Source organism: Labrus bergylta, chromosome 2 (genome assembly GCF_963930695.1).
Source record: "Labrus bergylta chromosome 2, fLabBer1.1, whole genome shotgun sequence".
Taxonomy (NCBI): Eukaryota; Metazoa; Chordata; class Actinopteri; order Labriformes; family Labridae; genus Labrus; species Labrus bergylta.
Window position 1 is genome coordinate 35,243,723 of NC_089196.1, and position 17,701 is coordinate 35,261,423.

Here is a 17,701-nt window from a genome sequence, read left to right on the forward strand (position 1 = left end):
TCAGACCAATAGCTCTTACCTCAGTGATCATGAAATCTCTAGAAAGAATACTGCTCAAACATCTTTGGTCCATATCATCACCAAACATTTAGATAGGCCAAATACATTTGCAAGAGCCCTCTTTCTAGACTTTTCATCAGCATTTAACACAATAAAAGCAGACATCTTAGTATCAAAAATGATTCAACAAAAACTTAACCCCTACTTGACTCTTTGGTATGCTTCTTTTTTCACTAACAGAATCCAGTTTGTGAAGGTGAATAACACCCTTTCATCTGCTATCACAACTAATGTTGGCGCTCCTCAGGGTTGTGTGAGCTCAGCTGTGCTTTTCACTTTTTATACAGATGACTGTCGGTCTGATACACAAAATCAGTACACTCTGAAGTACTCTGACGATACAGCTCTGATTTCTCTGTTAAGTAACTCTGACGACCCTGGACTGCACCAACATGCTGTGAACAAAATAGTTATGTGGAGTGATGACCATGCTCTAGAGATCAATGCAAAGAAAACAAAGGAAATTGTATTTGGTTCACCGTCTGATGCTCATAAAGCTCCTATTCTCATTCATGATGAAACAATCAAGCAAGTGTCATCTTATAAATATCTGGGTATAATGATCGACCATCTGTTGTCCTGGAAAGATCACATTGATTACATCTGTAAAAAGACAAAACAAAGAATTTATTTCCCCGCCGTCTGAGATCTTTTGGGGCGAGTCGACAGATTCTTCTTTTGTTCGTTACCTCTGTGATTCTAAGTGTCCTACAGTATTGTAACACCTCATTGTATATGTGTCTGTCTGCCACTCTGAAGTCTAAACTGCTCCAGCAGTTGAACATCTGCTCTAAGATTGTAGGCCAACCCATGCAAAGACTCTATGAATCGGCCTACAACAAAATCATTTTAAGACTGGCTAACTGCATCGCCTCTGACCATGACCACGCCCTGAACACAGAGTATGAACTGATACTATCAAACTGGAGATACAGGGTCCCACGTTTTAATAAGGTCAGACTGAAACACTCTTTTGTTCACCAATCAATCCTAAAATTGAATGTGGAGCTGAATCCTCGACCAAAGCACGTTTAGGGCCTCTGTGCATTTGTTTGGTGTTTGAGTGTTGTTTCAAATGTTTGTATCTTTGTTTCCTGTCTAAACCCTAAAAAAACATTTGTATCATATTTGCTACGCAAGTTTCTGAGACCTCTGTCTTATCAACATGATCAAAACTTTCCTTTAAAACCTGTTGTATATGACCTGATACATGTATTCTGCACCCTAGAGGATTTGCATTCTACTGCAGGCAGTGGAAGGGCTTTTTTTGACCTTTAAAAAATGGCCACCATCAAGCTAGCATCAGCACACTTTCAGCAGGAAAATCTTTGCTAATTTTCAAGAAGTTACAGTAAGAATAACATTTATATTGTTACTAATTCTTTAATATGAGTATATTCTGTATTAAAACAATGTATCATTACTTAATAATTCATTCTTCATATTACAGTTAAATCGTGTTAAAAATGTGTGTATCACATTTGATACTGCAGGTATATAAGGTGCTTTATCCTTGAACGGTCATTTTAAATTTTTGTAATGTAATCTACATCATCATACACTATACAAACACACACTATTTTGATGATTCAATAAATCTAATTAATGACTGAAATGCCATTATAAAAAAACATTTTGGGTATTTTCACAATAACAATTCCTCTGAAATCATAATCGCTACGCTATATTGACCAATTTGTTATGTGTGTATTTTTAGATGTCAAAAAGAATAGAGGAAGAAGTGAGAAAACAAACGTACATTGAAAATGTCATCAACATGATAATGGATGGCAATTCAAGTGACATAGAGCAGTTAGGGGAAGATGGTGAGGAGGATGAGGAAGAATGGACTCCTCAGACCATGCATGATGATGGAAGTTCAGATAGCAGTGATGAGGAAGACTATCAAGATGAAAGTGTAGCCCAGACAAGCACAGAAGTTGAGATCCCAACAACAACACAGGACACAATCAGAAAGGAGTCAGTGAAGGCCAATGCACAAAGGAAAGAATACAGATGGAGAAAAATAAAATATCAAGCTCCATCTATCGATTTCATTGCAAGTGTTGAGGAAGGCACAGAAGACAGGTGTGACTGGACACCATACATGTATTTCAAACAGTTTGTCACTGATGAAATGCTGTACAGTGTACAAAAAGAGGGCAAGTCAGTAAACACAACTGCCAGGGAAATAGAGCAGGTTCTAGGCATGTACATTCATATGGGGTTAGTACAGATGTCCTCTGTGAGAGCCTATTGGGAGATGGAGACAAGGCTCCCTGCAGTTTGTCATGTGATGTCTCGAGATCGGTTTCTGAAATTGCTGACAGTGATTCACTTTCAGGACAACCTCAGTGTGTCTGATGATGCAAAGAAAGATAAACTGTGGAAGCTCAGGCCATGGTTACAAAAACTGGGGGAACAGTTTCTCTGCATACCTCCTGAAGAAAGCCATGCAGTTGATGAAATCATGGTGCCATTTAAGGGAAAATCTCATCTACGTGTCTACATGCCTGCAAAACCTCACAAATGGGGTTTCAAAATGTGGGGACGTGCTGGACAAAGTGGCTTTCTTTATGACTTTGATATTTGTCAAGGTGCAGAAAATCCAGACAGAGAAAAGTCTGAAGTAGGTGTTACAGGAGAAGTTGTGCTGAAAATGACATCAACACTTCCAGCAGGAAAAAATCACAAGGTCTTTGCAGACAACTACTTCACATCAGTTCCCCTGGTGCAACACCTAAAAGAAAGAGGAATCCACTATGTTGGCACGATCCGGATGAACAGGATGAAACACTGCACCATGATGGATGAAAAAGAATTGAAGAAAAATGGAAGAGGGTCAATGAACTTCAGAGTGAACCAGGAAAACAACATTGTTGTAAGATGGTACGACAACAAAGCAGTGAACCTGATTTCCTCTTTTGTTGGCACTGAACCTGTGGGAAATGTGAAACGCTGGGATCGCAAATCCAAAACTCACATAATGGTTCCCAGACCAGCCATTGTTGAAACATATAACAAGTTCATGGGAGGTGTTGATCTCCTTGATATGCTGTCTGCACTTTACAAGTTCAGCTTCAGATCCCGAAGATGGTACATGTACATCTGGTGGCACACTGTTACAGTGGCAGTCATCAATGCGTGGAACCTCTACAGAAGAGACCAGAAGAAGCTAAACCCCAAGAAGAAACTCGTGCGTCTGCGAAGATTTCAGGCTTTGGTTGGCACTTCTCTGACAAGCGCAGGAAAGGCCAAAATCAGGTGTGGCAGACCACTATCCTCTCCAGAAGAGACTCCAACACCACCCCGTAAAAGACCAAGCTGCAGTGTGCCTCTTGATGTGAGAAGGGATGGCATTGATCATTTTCCAACATGGGAAACCCAACAGAGATGCAAGCACTGCACTGGTAATCACTTCTCACATGTCTACTGTGAGAAGTGTGAGGTGCATCTTTACCTGAACAAGGACAGAAATTGTTTTTGTGCCTACCACAAAATGAAATAAAAAGGCTGTAAAAAGTGTTATGTTAAAAAAATGAGAAAAACTGCCTGAAATGTTCTGTATTTTCAAAATGTGAAGGGCATATTTTGTTTTTGTTTCTAAAACGAACATTGTTGTGTGCAAAAATTTGCCAAAAACGCCCGATGTATCAATGTGCTACAAAACAAATATCATAAACAACATGATATGACAAAAAAATTTGGGGGGATTTTGTTTAAGGGTTTAATAAACATCTCAATTCCAAAAAAATAGAATTTTCTTGTTATTTTTTGATGTGTCAGGCTTTACAGGGTTGTGCCGCAAACAGAGCCGCGGTGAGGCAGATTTCAGACTACGTCTGACAATAAAGTATTATCTATTTATCTATCTATCTATCTATCTATCTATCTCTTTCACTCTCGTCTCTTTTTTCTCTCTCTGTGATGCCGTGTCAATCATTTCTTTAAAGGGATACTTCACCCGTTGAAACATGAATCTGTATTGACATTGGGTCATATATGTAGAAATGTGAAATACATTTTGAAGTTGGTGACTTCTTGACTTGAAAAGGCAGAAAGTGTCTTTTTGGCTCATGTGGATGAAAGACAACAACTCCCAGAATGCACAGAAATGCAGGCCACTCCCACTAAGGTCCTCTATTTACAGACATTTACTACAACACATACGGCCGTTTCCTCAACTGATTCAGAGATTTCTTCCAGTCCTATCAGAAAACAGACTCTATGTCTGTGTCCATAGGCAAACAGTGAGAGCACCGACACTACCAGTCCACCCCAGCTCGAGCTGGGCCCGGCTCCTCATCCTCACCGCCGCCGACAGTCAGGCCTTATGTCTCAGTGAAGAGGGGAAGAGAGAGAGGGAAATAAAGCCTGCTGACATAAGGCCTGCCTGTCTGCAGCAGCCGTCTCACCGCATTATCAGCTTTCTCCATAGAGCCTGTTAGCAGGATGCACGACCATTCAAAAATACTACCAGGTTTCTAATGATACAAAGCTTAATGCAAATGGCTAACGTATCCCTTTAAACACGCTGTCCACTAACGGTGCATTCAGGTGGTGTCGGACACATCAGAAAAACAAGATTCCTAGTTGTAAAATGCACATGAACACCTGCTCAAGTCGGAAAAACAACTCGTCACTCGGAAAAGAATGAGGTGCTCGACTTCCCGACTTGACGTCATCACATAGAGGGAAAAATATGTTTAGTTAATGTTAACATACTTTTTATTGATTCACGTATAAGGACATCAACTTTTTCCTCAAATATAACTGTAACAGTAACATTTCACTGATCTTCTTTGGAGCATCAACGCTTTGTTGCTGTTGTTACAACATTCAGATTTTCTGAACTGAAATCAAGTCGGAAGAACGACTTCCTAACTCGGAAACTTGGAGCACCCGAGCAGCACCTGAATGCACCATAAGACCTGAGGGTCATGATGGAATAGTCCATGTAGTGCAGCTGGAGGGGGGAGGGGCCCTGAGACATGATTTATAGATAAACATTCTTCTGATAAGAACTTTTTGCGTATGGGTTTTTAGAAAAACATAATAACTTACCACAAAGTTTAAAAAATAAAAATAATTTTAAACAAGATTTTTTGGTAGATAGGACAGAATTAGAAACCAAAGAGAGAGAGTGGGGAATGACTTGTGGGAAAGGAGCCACAGGTCGGATTTGAACCCGGGCTGCCCGCTCTCCAGGACTAAGCCCCAACACATTAAAGAAGAACATGAGGAACTGTGGAGCAGTCAGGAGGAAGAACAGCTTCAAGAACTGGAGGAGACTGATACCACCAAGTTCCCCTTCACTCCTGTCTCTGTGAAGAGTGAAGATGGTGAAGAGAAACCTCAGTCCTCACAGCTTCATCAGAGACAAACTGAACAGATGGAAACAGGAGTTGATGGAGAGGACTGTGGAGGAGCAGAACCAGAGAGGTACTCAGATCCAGAGAGACGTTTACAACCAGTGACTGAGGTCAAGACTGATGACAGTCATGATTGGCAAGAGACAAGAGAAGATCTTTCAGAATTAAACTTCAAATATAAGAAACTACAGACTGGTAAGAGACCACATAGGTGCTCGGAGTGCGGTAAAAGATTTAACATAAAAGGAAATTTGACCAGACACATGATGATTCACCCTTCAGCTGCTCTCAATGTGAGAAAATATTTACCCATAAGGCCAGTCTGACATATCACATGGCAATTCACAGAGAGAAATCCTTTAGATGCTCTGAGTGTGGTAAAACATTTTAGACAAAAGGGGGGTCTGAAGTCACACATGTTAGTTCACACTGGAGAGAAATGTTAAACCTCAGACTGACATATGAACCAGTAAGTTGGGAGCAGCTATGACGTTTGAATTGAAAGGGTTTATATGAAACAGTTACAGTGTAAGGATCCTTCTTCTCTCCTGATATCTTCTCTTCTTTCTGTCACTCTGTTTCCTTGGAGGTCTCTGTGTTGGGTAGCACAAGTTCTTCAGACAGCTCATGTGTAACCTTGTAATAAATAAACTGATGTAGAGTGAGAAAGACTTTCATCTACTTGTGTTATTTTGTGTCGAGTGTCTAAAGTGTCTTTGGTAAAGAAAAGGAGTTCAGCAGATCCTGATGCAGAGCGACCACAGTCAGGTCAGGTCGATGTCGATTTCACTGAAAACCTGTAACCCTTAATAAGAATCCTGCAGTCAGAATACAAAATAAAGAAAATCACAAACTGAATGATAACACCTGTAGATGTCATCTGGCATTCTGGATTTACTCAACATATTGTTAGAAGAAACGATAGAGATGCATTATAGCCTTCAGTGTGTGTAACTAAATGGTATATGGAAAAAAAACACTTCAATGGTGTGTTTATTTGTTCTATTATCATTTCTCTCTTTGGCTTCCTTTTTGCTGCTTCACTGCTTTTTATACATTTTCAGCTAAGAGGAAAATGATTCTTCGATTGGTCTTGGCGCTATCCAATTCCCACGGTAACCTGACTCGTCATCAATCTTAAAACTTCTCTTATTTCAATAAAAGTAACTGCTTTCATTCATCAATATTTCACCTACAAGCAGACCCTTATTCTAAAAGACTGAACACATTGGTTTGGGTTAGGCCACGATAGTAAAAGAGTTCAAAGAGGAGACTTTAATGCAGCGAGGTTACAACTGTTTATTGTGTGTGGTTCTGAAAAGCAAGGAAAATATCGATGAACAAAATTCTTCCCATATACATTCCTATTATAATTGTAAAGTAATCTGGGGAAGTAGTTTTCCACTTATACAATGTTAACCATGCATCTTTTAGCATCCTTACCTTCCTTTTTCCCATTTTAACACCAAACAACACAAATCAGAATTTAAGTTAATATCACCATTAAATGAATCTGAATTTTAGTATCTATTCAGTTCTTTATCTTTTGTTTACAATTTAAACAAACCAGTTAAATGTGTTCAATATTAATTATTATTTACCCTTCTAATTTAATTGTTTCCTGTGAACACTACACTATAAAACCAGAATGCAGAGTGCATCACTATGAAATAAACAGCCTACATTAAATACATGTCACCATTCAAACATTCTGAACAGATAATTACCAAAGAACACAGCACACTTACCAAAGGTATCTCTGCTGTCTTCCTTTCATTGAATTCAGCCTGAAAGTGTCTCAGCCTCTCACCTCACTCCTGCTCTCACACACACCGCTGACACTCCTGTCTGTCAGTTAGAGCCACTCAGCAGGTTTACACACCTGGCTCACAAAGGTTACCTGATTTCCTGACCTGCTCAGTGCTGCTCTCCAGTGTTCAATACAAACTTTAAATAAAGGCTGACAACAGAGATAACCTGATAAGTAATAATAAAGCTGATTAACCTTTAAACACAAAGTAAATAAAAGCATATTAATATTTAAGTTTTCAGTTTGTCCTTAGATTTTAACAAAACAAAGACTGATTTAAAAAAATCCCCCAGACACCAAACATTTGTTATATGGAAAATAACTTGTTTTTTGTGTTTTTTTTTCATTAAGAATATTATCATCATGTAATCAAACTGGCATTTAAAGGGTTAAAAATCGTGATAATTATTCAATATTTGATCGTTTTGATCAGGACTGAAGTTGATCAAAAGATTTATTATTACTATTTTTATAGCAGTTTTTTGGAAGTGAACATTTTTGTCCTTAATGACTCAAGAGGGTAGTACATTTTAAATCTGATGCTACACAAAAACTAATAATGCATTAAAGTAAATATTTCGTATAATCTTTGACATATCCAAGACCGATTTTAAAAAAGTCCCCCAGACACCAAATATTTGTTATATGGAAAATAACTTCTTTTTTTTCATAAATAACAACAGTGATCAAGTAATCAAATTGGCATCTAAAGGGTTAAAATCCTCAAAATGATTGAATGTTTGGTAGTTTTGAGCAGGGCTGAAGTTGTTTAAGAGATTTATGCAGAAAAAAGCAAAAAAAAAAAAGTAATCTGTTCTATTTTTATAGCAGATTTTTGGAAGTGGACATTTTTGTCCTCAATGACTGAAGAGGGTAGTAAATGAAACTGATGCCTGAGGGTTTAAAGTGTGTCTTATACAGCAGATTTGACGGTAATAACAACTTATTTCAGAGAGAGAGTACGAGGTGAGAGAGTGTGTTCTTCAGGTGTGAGCGAGAGGCACGTTATGATGCCGGGGACCGGAGCAGAATAAGCAGGAGAATGTATCAACTTGGAGAGGGAGGGGGGCACGGGGGTAAACTCCCCCACTCACTCCTTTCACGCCGTTATCATCCGCAACATGACACAATGTTTGCCCACACACACACACACACACACACACACACACACACACACACACACACACAGTGGCTCAGGCTCAGGGCTCAGTGTGCATGTGTGTGTGTGTGGGGGGAGCGAGTGAGGAGAGAGAGTATGAGGTGAGAGCAGTGGGCGCGCACTGTAGCTGTTCCCACTCAACGTTCTTGAAGCCAAAATACGCCGCTTAGGGGCGCTTCCATCTTGCGATTTTGACGTCATTTGGAGCCAGAGTCTGCGCAGTAGGGTCCGGGGGGAGGAGCCCTGGTAACACGCCCCGCCCACTTAGCGTACTGCCCTGATGACTTACGCAGCCCAGCTACGCTGAAAGCGCTCTGCCGGTCTACGATGAAGAAATGTGTAAGTACAACAAACTGCTGTATTAGAAGTCTAATATTTAAACACAGTGTTTTAAAAAATCCAGTTATTTTGATCATTATTGAAAATACGTGGGCTGCTGGGTCCTCTGGTTTTAACGAAATCATTCTATATTTAAGCTATATTTAAGCTAGGTTAGCACCACAGACCGTAGACTACAGGTGGTAAGATATGTTGTATTCTGTTAGAAACTGATAGTCTGCAATGTGAGTCATGTCTGCTTTTCTAATATATTTAAATGAACAGTAAATCAATTGTTTTTGTGTCTTCATTTAGGCAAAGAGATAAAAGCAGCTGGTCTGACATCTTCCACAGAGGTGAAGTGTAAGTTAAAATCATCTGCTAATTATATATCCTGTGATTTTTATTTAAGTTTCATAAAGAGGATTGTAAAAACAAGCTGTTGTTAACAATACAGTCTTTTAAAAATCAAAATCACAGCTAGTCATACACCAGATAAATGTTAAATAGAAAGGTGATGTTTTCTTTTCTATTTTACAATCAACAGAACCTAAAAATGACTCATTTCAACCTTCATCTGCACACCTGTTACAGAGGTCAGGCTGGGGTCTCTTAGTTTGAATGAACCTCCTCCTTTTATCACCTGTGCCAGATGCCCTGCTCATCCACTGTGGTAGAAATGACCTTACACCAGCAGCTCTCCCAGATGAAGAGTCCTCTCTGCCATCACCCAGAGGAGCTGATCGACGTCTGAAGAAGGTGGACAGAGTCTGGAGCTTTGTGACAGTGAACAGTGAGAAGGCTACCATAGTCATCCTCAGATAAAACACAGAGATCCTGGTCAATATTTAATTTATTTTTCTTAACATGATGTTGCCCTGTGTTTGAAAGGCCAGATGCTGGAGGGTTGTGTTGGATTTGCTTTTCCATCATATTTTAACAGTCAAACAATCATCCAGGATCTCTTTACTTTATTTGATTTTTGTTTGGATTTCTTTGTCAAATTATTTTTTATACTTTCTCCTTTTTATACTTTCTCTTTATTGAAGATTTATTTTCATAAAATGTTTAAATAAACTTTTTTTAAATCTGATATGACTGTTTCTGATTAACTGGAGTACAACAACGTGTTGGTCACAGTAAAATCATTTAGCAGTTAAGTTTATAGCTCACATTTGAAAAGGCCTTGAACTGACATTAATTTCTTCTTGACCAACAACAGCTAAGACAACAGCAAAGCTAACAGACGAGCTCAGCTTGTCACAGCTGGTCTCGTCTGAGATAAATGGCCTTCAAACTTATTTAATATTAAACATTTAAAGCCAATAAGCATAGCAAGATACGCATGAGATTCCATTTCAATTTATTCAATCACAGACTTGTCAAACAGTCTGGCATGTTGTGTTGCTGTTTTCAAGAGTTAATAACTGAAGAGAAGAAGACCATCGAGAGAGGACAGGAAACGCTCAGGGGACGAGTCCTCCATGTTGTCAGGGGTTGCTGATGGATCTGAATCTGAGAGCATCTTCTGTAATAAAGAAAAACAATCACAGAGTTAAATGTAAAGTATAATGAATTTTACTGTGATGTTTATGCTTCAGACCTGAAATCAGATCTGTCCTCAGGTTCTGCTAAGCTTCAGGTTCTAAAGGTTGTTTTTTAGACAGGAGAACTATTTAAGAGAAAAAACAAAATATATAATAAGACATGATGAATTCAATAATACGATCATCTTTATTAATTTATGTTTTAAGACAAAAGTGTTCCTGCCACTTTCTATTGAAGATTATTGTAAACTGTCATCACATGGGCCAGCCTGATAAATTGAACTAATCTTAAATATTCTCATATAATCAGACAGCCAATTTGTGTGCAGAACTTCACCGGAGCTGGAATCAGAGTCTGGACTGCTGTTTCCTTTGGGCATTGATTTCCTTGAAGACAGAAAGAAGAACAATTTAAACATGAACTTCTTGCAGAACCATAGAGGCTGTTAAAATCTTCTGCTAGTTGTTGGGGTTGTATCAAGTCAACTTTGGTTATATTCTTTAATAATTATACTTAATTATTAATAATATAAATAAAATATCATTAAACTATGTTTAATCTCATTTTGGGGCACCAACCTGTAATCAGGTTAATATAACCAAAATATCACTCAAATCAGTCTCAAATTAGTTATTTAATTACTAATATTATTAATAATGAATAACTATATTTAATAAATTGAAGGCGTGAAATCCGTACACAAAGCCTTCGCACCCAGCTTATATCACAATGTAAATACACCAGTAACCACAAACAACTGCTCTCTTAAATTATAACAGAATTTATTTAAACAAAGCAACATCAATCCAAAATCAATGAACAAATTAAACAAATAACTATTATAAACTAATCTAAGCAACAAACATTATCAAGCAAAGGCTTGTGGAAGGGGTGTGAATGTAGGTGTGTGTGTGTGTGTGTGTGTGTGTGTGTGTGTGTGTGTGTGTGTGTGTGTGTGTGTGTGTGTGTGTGTGTGTGTGTGTGTGTGTGTGTGTGTGTGTGTGTGTGTGTGTGTGTGTGTGTGAGAGAGAGAGACGGGGAAGAAGAAAAGGGGGGAGATGGCTTCGTACCCACGTGGTCGTTCACGATGGCGCAAACCTAACAAAGACCTGAGTGCGTGCTTGTGTGGATGAAAGGGAGAGAAAAGGGGGGGGGAGATTACTTTGTCCCACGTGGTCGCCCTTCCGATGGCGCACACCTAACAGAGACCTCAATGTGGCCTTAATGTCTAAAAGAGACTGAGTTCGGCCCTACACGATCTGTGTCTCTGAGGCGTCTGGATGGCTGCGAGTGTATAGATCGCTGTGCGTAATGGCGCGCTGGTGGAGTTGGTCTCCAGATGTACGTTTACATGGGAATATGTGTATGTGTGTATGTTTGTAGAAGGGGAAATAAAAGAGAATGAATGGGATTGCGGGTCGCGGTCTTTAGGGCAAATAGGGCCAACAGTCCATGTGTTAGGAGACAAATGTTCAAAAAGTTAGTGAGCAAAAAGTCCATACATTTTGAGAGGCATTCGGTCTGGGCAGACACTGAGGCAAAGTCTGGGCAGACTGTCTAACTATGTCTAAAGCTAGGTATAAAACAAAACCAGGCATTAGCAAAGCTTTGCTACTCAAGGTGCATTCTTTAACAAAACAAATGAAACAAACAGACAAAAGGAGGAGAGAAAGAGAAGAGTATCAGGTGTAGATTAGTGGGTTAACTCCTAGCCTGGGCAGGAGTAAGCCTGTGGGAAGGTGTTTGTGGCATGTAGGTGTGTAAATGTACATGTACATTATGTGTCTCCCTACCAATGTCAAAACACAAAACAGGGACTAGGAAACATTCATGTCGGTAGAGTGACATTGTTGTGTTTCCAGAATGGAGGCTACACCCCACTCCTATGTGGAGTCAGAATCGGGTTCTCTGTAAGCAAGGGAGACCCCTGACATACCACATCTTTCATGCGCTCCAACTCCCTGGCAGAACTGTCAGAACTTGCTTCCTTAGGGAGCTTGTAGGAACTCCGATTATACCTACCCTTCTGTCTCAGGCTACGGCCATCCCGAGAGTTCCGTTCGGATTTGGTAGTGATCAGTTCTCCAGGCTGGAACCTACTCTGTGGTTGAGTCCCACCTTCACCCCCCTGGCTCTGTTCTCTATTCTGTCGGTGATATGGTCTCTTATTCCTAGCACGAGGCAACTTGTTGCCCTCACGTGACGTAAGCGTGTCTGCCAAACCGCCTGTGCGAATCTCTTGATCTCTTTCATACTAAGCTGATGTGTACGACTATGCAGGGTGACATCTGAACGCACGCAGCCATGCAGATTGTGCATGAAGATGGACTTGAAAGTTGGGTTCTCTTCCAAACCTGGAGCCTCACGTCCCTGGAAATATGCAGATCTTAGTCACCAGTAATAATCTTTGGGGGCCACGACACTGAAAGCACTAAGAATGTGAGATCCCCACAGTGCCCCTGTGATTTGATTTGCATATTCAACTAAGCCCTTTAGTTTCTCTTCACATGTGCTGAGGGTGTAGGAGTTCAGGCTGTCAAGCTGCTCTATAGGGAGGTGGATAAGATTAGCAACTACGTCTTGAAGGGGTGTATCATCTGATCCATAGTGAGCTTTGGCCCATGGTTGATGTATGTCTTCTGCATACATTCTGTCTTTATTAGGGGTGATCCTGGCTCGGTGATTGACAAGATCAACTAGCTCTTCTAACTTCTTATCACTAATGCTAATTGACTAGCTATATAGGTTGGCACTCTCCTCTAAGGAGAGGTTCGTCAGACCGGCAGCAGTTTCTTGCAGTGCTGCGTCGTCTGATCCAAAAGGAGTCTCAGCTCCCGACTCACCTAGGGTCTTGGTACACAAGAGCAAATCTTATCTAAGTTTCCCAACTGATCACTGCAGTCTATCCTGGAAAATAGGAGAGGGGATTCACACCTCAAGTCCTCAAAGGAAGGGAGGAACTCACACCTCTCAGACAGCTGGCTATGCCACAATGATGAGGTTACACTCTCATCTGGCCAAATGGCTCTCAAAAACAAGGAGCACCACAATCCTTTAGTAGAATACTTCAGGATCAAAATCTAGATTAATGCCACAAATCAAGTTCCTTGATAAAGTCACACTAGCTGCATCATTATGTCCAATTGTTATATGGACCCAAAGGGGACAACAGTTATGGCTTTAACCATTAACTAACATCATACAACACAACTAAGCCACAGCTTGATGTCTGCTTTGCTTAAACCACAAAAATTTAAAGAAAATATAATTTTCTTCAGAAGGATCCTTTTTAGGATTTTAAGTTTGGATTACTGTGCATCAACAGTGCAATAAAGCTGGTTTATTGAAGGCCTCACACGGGGAACCATTTGTTGGGGTTGTATCAAGTCAACTTTGGTTATATTCTTTAATAATTATACTTAATTATTAATAATCTAAATGAAATATCATTAAACTATTTTTAATCTCGTTTTGGAGCACCAACCTGTAATCAGGTAAATATAACCAAAATATCACTCAAATCAGTCACAAATTAGTTATTTAATTACTAATATTATTAATAATGAATAACTATATTTAATAAATTGAAGGCGTGAAATCTGTACACAAAGCCTTCGCACCCAGCTTATATCATAATGCAAATACACCAGTAACCACAAACAACTGCTCTCTTAAATTATAACAGAATTTAATTTAATTTAATTTAAACAAAGCAACATCAATCCAAAATCAATGAACTTAATTAAACAAATAACTATTATAAACTAATCCAAGCAACAAACATTATCAAGCAAATGCTTGTGGAAGGGGTGTGAATGTAGGTGCGTGTGTGTGTGTGTGTGTGTGTGTGTGTGTGTGTGTGTGTGTGTGTGTGTGTGTGTGTGAGAGAGAGAGAGAGAGGGGGAAGAAGAAATGGGGGGAGATGGCTTCATACCCACGTGGTCGTTCACGATGGCGCAAACCTAACAAAGACCTGGGTGCGTGCTTGTGTGGATGAAAGGGAGAGAAAAGGGGGGGGAAGATTACTTTGTCCCACGTGGTCGCCCTTCCGATGGCGCACACCTAATAGAGACCTAAATGTGTCCTTAATGTCTAAAAGAGACCGAGTTCTGGCCCTACACGATCTGTGTCTCTGAGGCGTCTGGATGGCCGCGAGTGTATAGATCGCTGTGTGTAATGGCGCGCTGGTGGAGTTGGTCTCCAGATGTACGTTTACACGGGAATATGTGTGTGTGTGTATGTTTGTAGAAGGGGAAATAAAAGAGGATAAAAGAGAATAAAAGAGAAATGCGTGCCTGAAAAGGCCGGATCACAGTCCAACTCCCGCGCCACAACTCGGAGTAATTCCCTTCATTCACAGAAACAAACCAATAGCCGAATTCAAGTTAATACGGCTTACACTGGCCTTTCTGATCAGAAGAGTAATACCCGGTTATAACGCTGTTACGCTGAACACATATAGGACGCAGCGGTCCGAAACAACAACAAGAGTTTTAAACAGTTAAAACTCAGGACGAAGCGGTCCAACTAAAATTACAGTTTCTGCTTCGATCAACAATTGTTAAAAAACACTCTCTAAAGCTAATTCTGCCCAGACCTAATTAAGCCTCACTTGTGAATCGCATTGTCCGCGATTGGTGAAGGAAAAGAGTCATGGAGCAGATCTTCTGTCCGTCCTGGTGCAGAGGTGTCTGATGGGCGGCGAGGGTCCCTTACGGCGAGAGCGGCTTCGTTGGTTCTCCGTCGAGTGGAAAGATGTCCTTTGACGTCCTTTCGTTGCAGGACGGAATAAGACCGTTATCTTTCTGATAATCTGGTATAGTCTGACGCTCTCTGAGAAACTGAGATGCGTTCACTAGACAATCCGAGCTCGGAATTTAGAACACTGCTGGCCGCAGATTACCTGCGCGCCAAAAAAACAAAGGACGATTGTTGCAGAAACAGGAGGTGAGCTTGGGTCTCCGAGCACTAGAAGTCAGCGCGTGGAAAGAGGAAGAACAATGGAAGTCTTGGAGTTTTTGTAGCCTGGCCTGTTCCATGGGGGGTCTACCTCAGGTCCCCTCCAATGAGGAGAGAGAGGTTCCGGTCCCCCCCTTACTTCACGCGTAGGTGTGAAGTACCGCAGGGGATTCTGGGATTAAGAGTCCTTTTAGGCCTCTTTGTGATCTCAGTGAATAACTCAAATGAGGCTTTTACAGAGGTGCAGGCCCAAGTCCATTGTTTGACTGTCCTAAGCCTGCGTGGCCCAACATAGTCTTCCTGACATCTTAAGAAATATTATAAATTGTTACTAAAATTACTTTGATGCCGATAGCGGTTACAATAACACGGTCCAATCATGAGAGGTCATTTTACCTTTGAGTCCTATGTGAAGGTGTTCTCTTCAGAATCAGCACTGCAAAGACAAGATGATGGCGTCCACCTTCACAACCTGCTGCTTCAGTCTGGCTGCATCATGGTCTCCTACAGGAACACCACAGAAATGCAATCAAAGTACTTCACTGTATTTATCAGAGGATGTACTGTATGGAAAGTGAATTTTTTTAGCTGTAATTCCTCAAAAAGATTTGAGACTGCTTTGTTATTTGAGATCACAGATTGTTTCTTTTCCCTTCTCTCTGTTTGCCTGTACATGACCTTTCAGTGCTGTAGAAGATGCTACAGTAAATCCTGGATCAGCTGTGTGGATGGTGTGACTGTGTGGTAAAGCTTTATTAAAGTTGTCACGCACATACTCATATACCTTTGGAGAGTAAAAGTGCAGTGTGGTGGCAAACTGCTTAAAATATAAAATAGTATTTTATTGGTGAGGTGCCCCAATCAAAGCGTCCTACAGAGTATCAGCAGCTTTAGAGGGAGAAGACGAGCGCACTATGGAGAGGAGCGCACCGGAGGGGGCGAGCTGGGGGAGAGACGCGTGACCCGAGAAAAAGGAAATCCCCAGTTTAAAATAAAATGTTGGTGAGAAGAGGGAAATAGGACGACATAAATGTCAATGTTGAAATTCTTTTGAATGCAGAGGCTGTGAATGTTCAGTTTTCTTTGGCTATAAAAAGGCAACAATAGCCTGTAGTTTAATCATGGTGTTTCTCTTCGTTAACGATTATTGAAGCGAAATCAAAAATAAATGCATGACATTTAAAACTTATTAACATGTGTGGGGGAAAACGTGATCTTTATGTCTTCTTTTATTGTCTCCTCCTATGTCTCCTCCTAACTCACATAACAGCAGCATGTTGTGTGTAACACTGGTCTGCTGCATTAACACCTTCCTTTCAACGGTGTTAAATACAGACACAGTCACAATCACCGAAACATTTTTTAGAACAATTTCTCAATGAGCATCATTAAATTTACAATATGATCAACTTGTGACTGTTGAATTGGTCGTGTGTGGAAGACAATGCAGAATATTTATTACGTTTAAGCAGCATGATGCTCAGTTAATATTACATTAAACCACCGCAGGTTGTTGATGTTTGCGTTCACGTTTCGGTTAGTCTCTTAAATCAGTAACAGTTATATTAAATCAGAGCTTACCTTTAGTTTTATCTGGATACATAGAGAAATATTCTACCCTCGTATATAGTACTATGAATTTCAGCCTGCACGGTGAAAGTAAAACCTGTTACTCTCTGTTTAGCCCACTTATCACTCAGACTGTAAACATGTACACATTAGTAATGATGCAGGCCAGATTTAAATTATTTGGCTTTGTTTTTGCCCTCGATACTTTTTTGAGACTTTACCAGATGTTTTTATTTTTGCTGTAAAATAACTGTACAGTCAATGAACCGCATCTATGAGTGGATTTTATATTACGATTCTTGGTTTTAAATACAATTTAAATCACAATAACGATATAACAATATCAAGAAACATAGCATGTCAGTTATTAGGTTTGCTCATGTTAAAAAATAAAATAAAAAGATAAATCATGCCGGATAAGTAACCTAGCTTTACAACATTTCAGCTAACCCTAGACTGCTTATGTGTTAGCTAGCTAGATAACGACTTTAACCAAGCAATGACACATAAATCACTTTTTTACTTACCGAAAAAACTGCAAAGATCCCTTAGCTCCCACAGGTCGGTTAGAACAGTTTACTGCAGAACAACTAATTTTGCCAGCTCAAAAAAGACGAAAAAACTGAACGGAAAAATTCAATGGCGTCTCGGCTTTCCTTCACTACGTAGCTCTCTTTGTGAACGTTATTCACAAAGAGAGCTACGCAAGATATGCGGCTGTCAATCATCGTCAAATATGACGTAAAATCCCGTTTTTCAACCTCAAATAACTTATTTGAAACAAACTTCACAGAAAAATGAGCACTTGAACACAATGTAGGGTGATAATAACTAATGATCACAGCAGAGTTTATGTTTAGAAAAAAATGTGACGAGTATTTTAACTTTACAGTTTGACCAACATCC

The 17,701-nt window shown here is 39.9% G+C and overlaps 1 protein-coding gene and 1 long non-coding RNA gene across 2 annotated transcripts in view; one reads left to right on the top strand and one right to left on the bottom strand.

Moving 5' to 3' along the window:
* Nucleotides 1–17,701, top strand: part of LOC136181106 (NLR family CARD domain-containing protein 3-like) — a 494,962-nt gene that overhangs the window by 242,589 nt on the left and 234,672 nt on the right. The window lies entirely within an intron of this gene.
* Nucleotides 10,066–16,727, bottom strand: LOC136181227 (uncharacterized). Its single transcript, XR_010667591.1, has 3 exons — nt 15,623–16,727; nt 10,604–10,653; nt 10,066–10,247 (listed from the first exon to the last, which is right to left on the bottom strand). It is a non-coding gene; the product is annotated as an uncharacterized lncRNA (long non-coding RNA).